Source organism: Pinus tabuliformis, chromosome 1_1, assembly GCF_031772625.1.
Source record: "Pinus tabuliformis cultivar Carrire ecotype Pingquan chromosome 1_1, CPIR1, whole genome shotgun sequence".
NCBI classification, from domain to species: domain Eukaryota; kingdom Viridiplantae; phylum Streptophyta; class Pinopsida; order Pinales; family Pinaceae; genus Pinus; species Pinus tabuliformis.
Window position 1 is genome coordinate 340,162,522 of NC_142297.1, and position 10,358 is coordinate 340,172,879.

A 10,358-nucleotide genomic window follows, 5' to 3' on the forward strand; every position below is an offset into this window, starting at 1 on the left:
CATAGGACTTGAGGTCCTCATAACTCCAAGCAAACACATCTTGGAATTCCTTAAACAAGTCTATGTATTTCAATTTCTGATCAGCAGGCAAGGTTTTGGAGAGTTTTGCCATTTTGGGATTTTCTGTAGTTCCAATGTTGCAATCTTCCATTTCAGCATTCAATGGTTGCATTTTTGGCTTCCTTGAAATGTAATTTGAATCGAATAAATCCTCCAAAGGGATCAAGCCTATGGGCAGGAAGTTGTCTTTTAGTTCAATTACTTCAGCTTCTGCCTCTGCTATTTCATCAAAATCTGTTTTCTCGAGCTCTTGTACATTTTTTTCATCAAAAGTGGTTGGGTGCAAAATCAGATTTGCTGTTTCAGCTGATGTATTTTGTTTAATTCTGTCTATCTGTTATTGATCATCCACAATACTTGTATCAATGTTAATACTGGAAAATTCCTCTTGCAAAGTCAGGAAATTATTTATTTGTGTGTCACTTTCAAAGACTTGCCAATTCTTGAAATTATCTGGGACAACAGGCCTATGTTTAATTTCAGCAGTAAAATGGTGATTGGGCTCAAATAGAAGCTTGCAAGTGCTAGCAAAGGTTGCCAAGCTATGTGCATGTAAATTGTTATCACTGAAAAGTCTGTTGTAAAATATTTTTTAGCCTAGCTTAAAGACAGGGTGTTTTCGCAGCGCATAAATTCTTTAGCAGTTTCGCAGCGCCATCTGTTTTAGTGATTTCGTAGCGAAAACACTGACCTTGCACTGGCTGCGCTACCAAATTGGGAATTTGTCCGAAACCATTGCCATTTTCACCCAGCTGTCAAGTTTATCAAAATCCATTGGGTTATGCATGAGTACAGGCTTGAAAATAAACAACTCAGACATTCCGATGATGTTCTGGACTCCTATGTAATCTTCAAACTATATGAGAGGCAGTTAATGATGTTCAAGTTATTTATCTGCAGGAACATGCTCAAATGGAAGAGAGAATTGTTTTCCCTACTCTGGAAAGGGCCGAGAGAGGTATCACTGAAGTTGCAAATGATGAACATGCACAAGATTTTCCACTAATGAATGGCATCCGTGGAAGGTTGAAAATATTAACAGTTTTGGAAGTTAGTAGCCCAGATCGTAGTCAAGCTCTACTTAGGCTTTCTGTAAAGCTAAGGACATTACAGGCTCACCGTATGGAACACTGCAATGTTGTTTATAAAAAATCCTCGTCGCACAGACAATCTGATTCTCAATTTGCTGAAGGCTATGCAAACCTTGCCTCTGCCTACCAAGACAGTGGTCATGTGGAAGTTGCTATTAAGAGTTACAAACCAGCCTTGGCGCTACGCCCTGATTTTCTAGAAACTACATGCAATCTTTTGCAATACCATACAGTGTGTATGTAGTTGGGAAGACCGTGAAAGAAAAGTTTACAGAAAGTATTGACGGTGCAGCAAAGATCCAAATCAGTTGAACAGAGATGGAGAGATGTCAAAAGCGGCGTGTTAAGAAGGTAAAGTGAATTTGACATTTGGCAGCTGATGCAACAAATGTCAGATCTGCAATCGCGAAAAGAATCTCACAACTGTCTCTCAAAGGATTTGCGGGAGACACAGCAAAAGCGCATGCAAGAACAAGTCTGGTATAAAGCCCCTAGCTTCTGAATCTCAAACAAAGCCATCAAAGTTAATATCACATAGAGATGAGGATGATACGTTGGAGTATGGAGGAAGGTTTCTAAGTGTTTGACAAAATGGTCAAACGAGAAAAGGTGATCTGGCTGTTATGAGGTGTGCTGTAAGACAAAGACGCAATCCAAAAGAAACCGCAGATTTGACAAGTATCCAATAATTGGTAAATGATATCGACTGCAATACTTATTCAGGCTTGCTGGATATCATTAAACAATGTACCCAAAGCTAAGACAAAGGAACGGGAGGGCATTTGATATTTGGAGTTGCAGGGGTGCAAAGCATGGCTATGGAAATGGCGATCATGCGAAAAATCTCCAGTTCACCCTTGTTTAGGCCCGGATCGGCTATGCTATAAAGAGCTCTGCAATCTACTGTTGCTCTTTCCAACGAGGCCGACTACTCTCGTCTCGAAAAACAAAAGTCCCATGTCACTTGTCCAAAGCAGCTGAATGCTCCACTGGAGGAGGTCGATCCCGAGATTGCGAATATCATAGAACTTGAAAAAATCGATAATGGAAGGGTTTTGAACTTATCCCTTCAGAGAACTTTACTTCATTATCAGTCATGCAGGCTGTAGGATCAGTCATGACCAATAAATACAGTGAAGGCTATCCTGGTGCAAAATACTATGGAGGAAATGAATTCATTGACATGGCAGAGTCGTTATGTCAGAAAAGAGCATTGGAAGCATTTGGTTTGGATCCAGATAAATGGGGAGTTAATGTACAACCCTTGTCAGGCTCTCCAGCTAATTTTCAAGTTTACACTGCTTTGTTGAAGCCCCATGATCGTATCATGGCACTTGATCTTCCACATGGTGGTCATCTGTCTCATGGTTACCAGACCGATACTAAAAAGATCTCAGCAGTTTCAATTTTTTTGAAACAATGCCTTATAGGTTGGATGAATCTACAGGCTATATTGATTATGTCCAGCTGGAGAAAAGTGCAGTCCTATTCAGGCCTAAACTCATGATTGCTGGTGCTAGTGCTTATGCACGCCATTATGACTATGCTCAGATGCGCAAGGTTTGTGACAAGCAAAAGGCTGTGTTGTTGGCGGACATGGCACACATAAATGGACTTGTTGCAGCTGGTGTAGTTCCATCTCCTTTTGAGTTTGCAGATGTAGTGACCACTACTACACACAAGTCACTCCGTGGTCCTCGTGGTGCAATGATATTTTATAGAAAGGGCATCAAAGAAATTAACAAGCAGGGGCAAGAGGTTAAGTATGATTATGAGAAAAAGATTAATGCAGCTGTGTTTCCTGGTCTTCAAGGTGGTCCTCACAATCATACCATAACTGGCTTAGCTGTTGCTCTTAAACAGGCAACTACCTCAGAGTATAAAGCATATCAAGGGCAGGTTCTCAGTAATTGTGCTCATTTTGCTAAGTGTCTAAGTGAAAGAGGTTATGAACTTGTTTATAAGGTTTTGATATTAAAAGTTCGGCAAAGGATCAAAGATGTATTTAGAATGGCAATCTGGACGTCAGCTGAAGAAGACAATGCTTTTTCTTTACCAAGTTTTAGTGCCTACCTTCAGCTATATGTTACCAGCATTGGTTTGGCAATACCACAAGTTCAGCATGCAATTCAAGTTGTTGATAAAGTAAGAGGGATGGAGTGGCCTCCTGATGTGTTACAAGTCTCATTGGATGCCACTGTTGGAAAAAGTGCAGCCATAAGCACAGTGTTAGCAGAAACCAGTGAGGAAGACTGTGCTTTTAAATTACACAGCAGTTTCGTAGCGCGCTACGAAACTGCTGTAGGTGATGTTTTCAATACAGAATAAACAGTTTGACCGGGAATATTAGAAGAGAGATACCTGTACATTAATACAGCCTACACAGCCTACAGCTCATCTGGAGACATGGTATTTGGTAGCAGCGTTCAATAATTTGAGTTATTAAAGTTTGGGAACATGCTGCTACATTTTCGGAGAATGTTGGGAGACAGAGACCGTAAAAACAGAGCACATCTCTTGGTCAATTAATGAGCCATCCACGCAAATAGAATCCAAAGCTAGTTCGTTCAGTGTACTTTCCTTCAAGATACTTCAACCCAAGCAGCAAAGGGACATGTGTCAAGAGCCAGAAAAGCATCATGCTACGAGGAGCAAAGATTTTGGATTTTGATTAAATGAAAACCATTTGTAATTTCAGTTTAGCCATTATGTAATTAATAAATTAGTTATGCACTAGATAGGGATAGTCAATAGCCACCTTCGAGGCTCCCCTCATGCTGGAGGAGGAAGCTCGAGGTGGTTAAGCTTGTTTGCCTATATATGGATCAATCTTGGATGTAGAAAGGGTTGGACATTTTATACAAAAACAGAGTTATTTGGGCCAATGTAAAGACTTGTTACAGTAATATTAAAACAGTGGTTGTTTCTTCTCAAGATTCTCAATGGATTATTTTGTTCAAATATCATGGTGGTGTTTTCTCTTATATGTTCTTTCACAGCCTTGTTATAACATAATCACTCAGAATTCATTTCTAATGCTCTGACTTCCTGTATGTTTGGCAAGCTGTGGTTTGTGTGAGATATGTTTGAACATCTAATGCAAAGAGCCTTGACTTCCATGAAATGACTGTGCTTTTGTTTATTAAATGTGTAAGACTCCATAGCCCAATGAAGACCAATTTGATATGTGTTCAACCATCTTTGTTTTCATGAATTTGTAAAGAGTTAGCCATCTGTTGTTGTGATTGATTTTTATCAAAAGTCTGTGAGAGAGCCCTCTCTGATCAAGGAGGCTAATCCTTGGTCTAAAGTCTGGTTGAAAGAGTTACATGAAATCTTGCTTGGCTGCAGCCCTTAGTACTGATTTTGTGATAACATAAATTATGCTTTCTAGGAATTTTGGTGGGTTAAGATTCTGAGAAGGTTTTAAGTATTTCAATAGCTACCCCTCTGTAAGCCCTCAACCTAAGATTGTTTGTGACAAAATTTCCCTTCATTTGTTGAATAATCAGATCTGAATCACCTAAAATTGAAACTTTGGTTGCTCCTAGAGCTCTGATCAGTTTGAGACCTAGTAAAAGGGCTTCATACTCAGCCATATTGTTTGTACATCTAAAGTTTAATCTATATGCATGACCTTCAGCATGGTCATTTTGCACATTGTGTACCCAAATCCCTGCCCCTGCTCCTAATTTGTTGACAGAGCCATCAAACTCTAAGTATCGTAAGATTTCTTGGCCATGATTAGCCTTAAGAGTTTTAGGAGCTTGTTCAGTGGGCAGATTTGGCTTATATAATTCATGTGATATGTTACTTTCCTTTGTTGTATCAATCACATCAATAGTTTTTTGATCTTGGGGACTAGATTGTTCATCTATGCTTTGTGCTTGTGCTCCTTCTAGGAGTTTGACATAAGTTTTGGGACATATCTCGGCATTATATAGAATGAATGAATCCATGTCGGAATGTGTAGAATAAATGGGGAATTTTTGGGATTTGTCTTGACTGCTAACCACATATTTGATTAGTGTTTCATGGTATAATCTCTTTGGCTATCCAAAGACTAAAATAGTGGCATAGGACATGTCTAGTTGCAAAGATCCTTGGAGTTTTGCACCCCAATATCTGGACAAAAGCATACCGTACTTGGGTGGAATGTCAACTACCACCACATCCATTAAGATTGTCTTAGCTGGATATTGGACTAAGGATACACAAAGGTCTTTGATTAGGCCTAGACACCTGACTTGACTGGAATCAAATGAGGATAAATCTTTGTAGGGCCTTGTGATGTCTAGGTCTAGTCTCTCCATCACAGATTTAGGCATTAGATTGTGGGAAGAACCAGAATCAAACATTGCATTATGCAGCACTTTGTCATGAATGTTTAAGATCACATAGAATGGAGGAATCCCTCCATCAACAGTTTTACCATTGACTTCAAGACTGAAAATTAACTCTGGTTGATCATCAAGAATATTAACTGCATCCCTATTCTCTGGTATTTGCAGTGACCTATTGATTTGTTGTCTGTAAAATTCATGTTTGGCCAATTCAGAAAGAGGAATAACTATTTTCATCTTGCCAATTTATGTTTCTAAGTTAAAAGGTTTTTCTATCTAAATCTTTGTATTATGAGCAGCAAATTTTTCCTTTTCAGCTGAATTTTCAGCGACCTTTTCTTCATCATGAGTGTGGTTTTTAACTAGGTCTGTTTTGGGATTGTTTTTAGGAGAGGTAGTTACGTTTTCTTTTGAGGGATGAAGTATTGATGACTGATCTCTTAAAAGCTGTAGATCTGATATGTCTTCCATAGTAGCTTCTTTTGGATCATAATTCAATTCAACAGGGAGCTTTGTGATGATAGGTTTGTTTTTTGTTTTCTTTGGTTCCTTGATATCTTTTGGCTTGGGAGTGTCAGGGACATCTGTGGTTCTACTTCTCAATTTGTACTGTTTGTGAACCTCATAAACTGCTGCATCATAGCCTTCTCTAGAGTCAAATGATTCTCCGGATTTGGTTTGGAATTGATTGAAATTATGGGCCTCTTGATCTTCTTGTGTTAGAAAGACTTTGTGTTCATCGTCTAAACCCATTAAGTTGATGTGAGGGTCCTCTATTGGTTCACTAGATGTTGAGGCTTCGGCATAGTTTTCTTGAAAGGGAGGTCTGATGTTCTGGTTGGGGCCAACCCTTCCAACATTCCGATTTTGATTTTTTCTAAAGTTTGGGTTTCTTGTTGTGTTACTTTGGTGGCCTTCCCATGATGATTTTCTTTCAATGGTTTCCACTCTATCTCCAAGTCTGTCCATACCTTTGATGATTGCATCCAATTTCTGTTCAAATGTTGAAGACTCTTCTTTAAAAGTTTTTTTTCTTTCAGCTCTTGCTCGGTTTCGTTTAGCAATGAGGTTTGCCTCCACACTGACAGCTATATTCTGCATGTCTGCTAAGGTTTGAGGGGCTCTTTCCCTCAATTGATATGCCATGTTAGAATCAAATCCATCACGGAATTTGATCAAAGCTAAATCAGGTGGAGGTCTTAGATTTTGAGGTATAACATTATAAACATTGTTGAATCTAGCACAATAGTCTAGGACAGATTCCTGTGGGCCTCTTTTTATAGTGTCATACTCTGATAAAATGTGTAGTGGATATTTTTTCTTTTCCCATCTATTGAGGAAGGATTGGTAAAGAGCATCCAAATTGGCTATGGAATTTGCAGCAAGCGCTCTAAACCAAGTTCTTACTTCACCAGTTAGACTTTGGACAAAAATCTTCATTCTTACATCATCATCATCTATTTCATAATTCTCAAAATAATCCTGCATTTTCTTAGTGTGTTGTTGGGCTGTGTAAGATCCAGTAGCATCAAAATATGTGATCTTACTTTGATAATCCTGAGGCAAAGCCCCTGGATTTGTAGGTAGCTGTAAAGGGGCATAACTATTCGCCATATTTATAAGGATAAATGGGACAACAAGAAGAAATGGGAGAGCTGGAACAACAGGGACATTGGTAGAAATATGTGCAGTGGATGGAGGAGTGGAGAATGTGCTTTGGGAAGTGGATGAAGAACTAGGGGAAGCAACAGTGATGTGAGGGTGTACTGAAGCTTTAGCAGGGGTTGGAATATAATGTTGTTAAACTGTTTCAGGACTTGAATCAACAAAATCTTCTTGAACTTCTTGTTTCCTAAGGGTTTTGGGGATCAAGTTAGGGTTTTCAAAAACAGCAGGAGGGTCTGGGTCAGGGTTTGACCTGGTGTACCGAGTTTTCTTCTTTGGAGCCAACTTCTAAATCACTTTTTTGGTATTTTCTAGGAATGTTTTATGATCACAGTTTTTCACAATATTCTACAAGAGTTCCTTTGAAATAGGGGAGGCTTTGGTATTTTCTTTGAATATGTTGAAATGAGGAAAACTAATTAAATATTTGGAACAATTGTCTAAATCCTAAAACTTAGAAAATGGACAGCAGTGGCAAACAGTTATATAGTCCCAAGTGGAGTCGCCAATGATGTTATCACTCAGGTTGTTCCCTACCTCCTGAAGGGAATATGGCCGAGGTAACCACTAACGAATCTTTTAGCTGCAGGTCCTAGCCTACCTGCAACTAGAGAGGGCTCTCTCTTTGTAATTTAGCTTTGTTTTGAAGTATTTTAGGCTAGTTATTATGCACAGGGTTTTGTTTTAAATTTGGTTGGATGATGATTTCAGGCAGAACTGGGATGCAGTCTCAGAACAGTCTAGACTATTGGGCAATGGAGTCAATGATGGTGTACTACTGAAAGTATTTCTTGCGGAAAAGGTAATGCTACAGAGCCAGACAAGCATCTATGGAACAATTCTTCAAATCTGGGAATCAATGGCATGCAATCAGGGAATAGGCAGTCAAGGATCTATCACTATGCTGATAGAGGGAAAATATCAGAATATTATCTAGGAGAAATTAAGATTCCTAAAGAACATTGATAATGAGAGAATCAGTGCAAACATGAGCAATTAAGAATTCATATTTCTGACCAACTCTGAAGAAAACACAGTTAGAAACAGAGATTGAGCAGAGGGTGTATTCAAATAAGTCTTGAGCTATTCTTCTTCTCGATTACTAAGATCATGTAACATAGGTTAATTTTGCAAACACAGAAAGGACAAAACACGGTTTAGGAAAACTTATTCTTCCATTAAACGACACAGGAATTCTGTAGCAGAAAGCAATTCATTACTTTCACATCCAGACAGCGTAGAGACCATGAAATTCACCAGCCATTTGTATTAAAAAGTCTGAAAATTTACAGCGTAGCTCTTAGAGAAAATCACCAACCCCAAATACAATCTATGGGGAGGTATATATACAAAAATAAGATACAAAAGATCTAGATGATGAGTCTTCACGCAATAAAGTACATCACCAACTCTTCCAAGGGAGTAAATGAAGAATTAAATGCTGCAGCAAATATTAGCTTTCTAGCTGTCCATTTTTCAGAAAATTTTGACTTTTTGGACCAACAAATGGCTGTGGCTACGTCTTTAATTTGTGATTTTTTGGGCTTGCTGTTCCAGTGCTTTGCTGAGTCATTGCTTTGACTTGCTCTGCCTGTTGTCTTTATGCTTTGTCTGGTGCCTGCATACTCAACTCTGCTAACCTGTAGTTCTTTGTCTGGTGCCTGCGTACTCAACTCTGCTGAGCTGTAGTTAACTTGTAGCTGACCAAAATCTGAAGCTGAACGAAGAGGAAAAAGACTGAAATTACCTGGGCAAAATTTCCAGCATTGCCTGCCACCAATATTCTCTAGGCAGCTGATGTCTTTGTATATTTATGAGTGTTTCATCAGCTTCTGTGTATTTGTAGAAATTGGGTGGAACCTCAAACAAATGATTAATTTCATGTTCAATGTAAAACAGGCTTTCTAATTTATCATAAAGAGATTGTCTAGAGGGAGGTCCTGCTTCTTCTGAGGAACTTGAAGATGCTGTAATCTGATTTGTAACATAATTGTTCACCCTGGTGGCATATTGTTCAAGGGTCAGTAGTTTTCCATCGTTGGTTTTCAAGCGGGGCAATCCTCTGTTCTGCAATGCTGCAAGCTTCAGCTTGAAATCATCTACTTCTGCCTGCATTTCCTGACACTTTCTTTCCAGACTTTGCACAAAATTTCTTAGGGTCAGCACCTTTTTTGCCATTAGAACAGTATCTGTCCTGTTACTGATGTCTAATGATGCCAACTCCTCTTTGGTATGAGTGTTTAGGAAATGAATCATTTTACTGGCCTGCTTGGGCATATTTCCCAATGTTTCTCTAGCCCTGTGAGTCTCAAATTGGGCTAGACCTATCAATTCTATCTGTTCATGCATGGTTTGGATCGGTTTCCATTGCTCAGTGATTGATTGGCTGATTTTGGCCCACAAAATCTTCTTTATTTCAGCTAGAGTCTTGTCCAAAGTCAGCTCCTTCTCTAAGGTTTTTATTTTTTCATTCAAGGCGTTAATTTCCCTTGTTTTCTCAGCTACCGTCATCTTCGACTTATCGTATTTTTATTCCGGTTTGGCCAACTTTTCCTTGGCCTATTTTATCTCTATTGCCTGACCTTCTAGCACTTTGATAGCTTTCATCATTTCATCCATGCTCATGCTGGATTCGGGTGTTGTTGTTGTTGCTGGGATAATAGGAGGGATCACCGTTGCTTGTGTAGGAGGAATAGTAGCAACAGTTGGAGTTGTTTGAGGTGGCTGGGAGGTCGACTCTCTCTGCTTGCCTTGCATTTCTCTCTCCAACTCTCCCTCCATTTGAATTATTCTCTGGTTCATTTGCATAAGTAGATCCATTGTATCCTTAGCTTCTTTCTCTTGCACGAGTTCTGTTGTTTGTGGGTGCATAGTTGAGGACAGCATCATCTATTTTTTTAGAGCAACAATATCATCTTATTTTTTCTTCATAAGGGCCTTGACACTCTTGGGATTCTTAGGATCATGTCCTAGGTCCACAATAATGTCCTCCAATGTTTTTATTCTGTTGTCTTTGGCTGAGGAGGACATTCTTTCCAAATCTAGCTGAGTATTTTTATTCTTCAAAGATTCCTTCAATTCATGGGCCAACATGGCCTTATCTGCTAGAGTGGCATAGCCCATTTCCCCTGTTTGCTTGTGCAATTCTATTTGGTCCATGGGGTGAATGTCCTTGGCAAGGACCTCTAAATTTTTCTTC

At 39.2% G+C, this 10,358-nt stretch overlaps 1 pseudogene; it reads left to right on the plus strand.

Moving 5' to 3' along the window:
- Positions 1-1,950: 1,950 nt before the first annotated feature.
- On the plus strand, positions 1,951-7,941 carry LOC149212959 (serine hydroxymethyltransferase, mitochondrial pseudogene; annotated as a pseudogene).
- Positions 7,942-10,358: the final 2,417 nt, after the last annotated feature.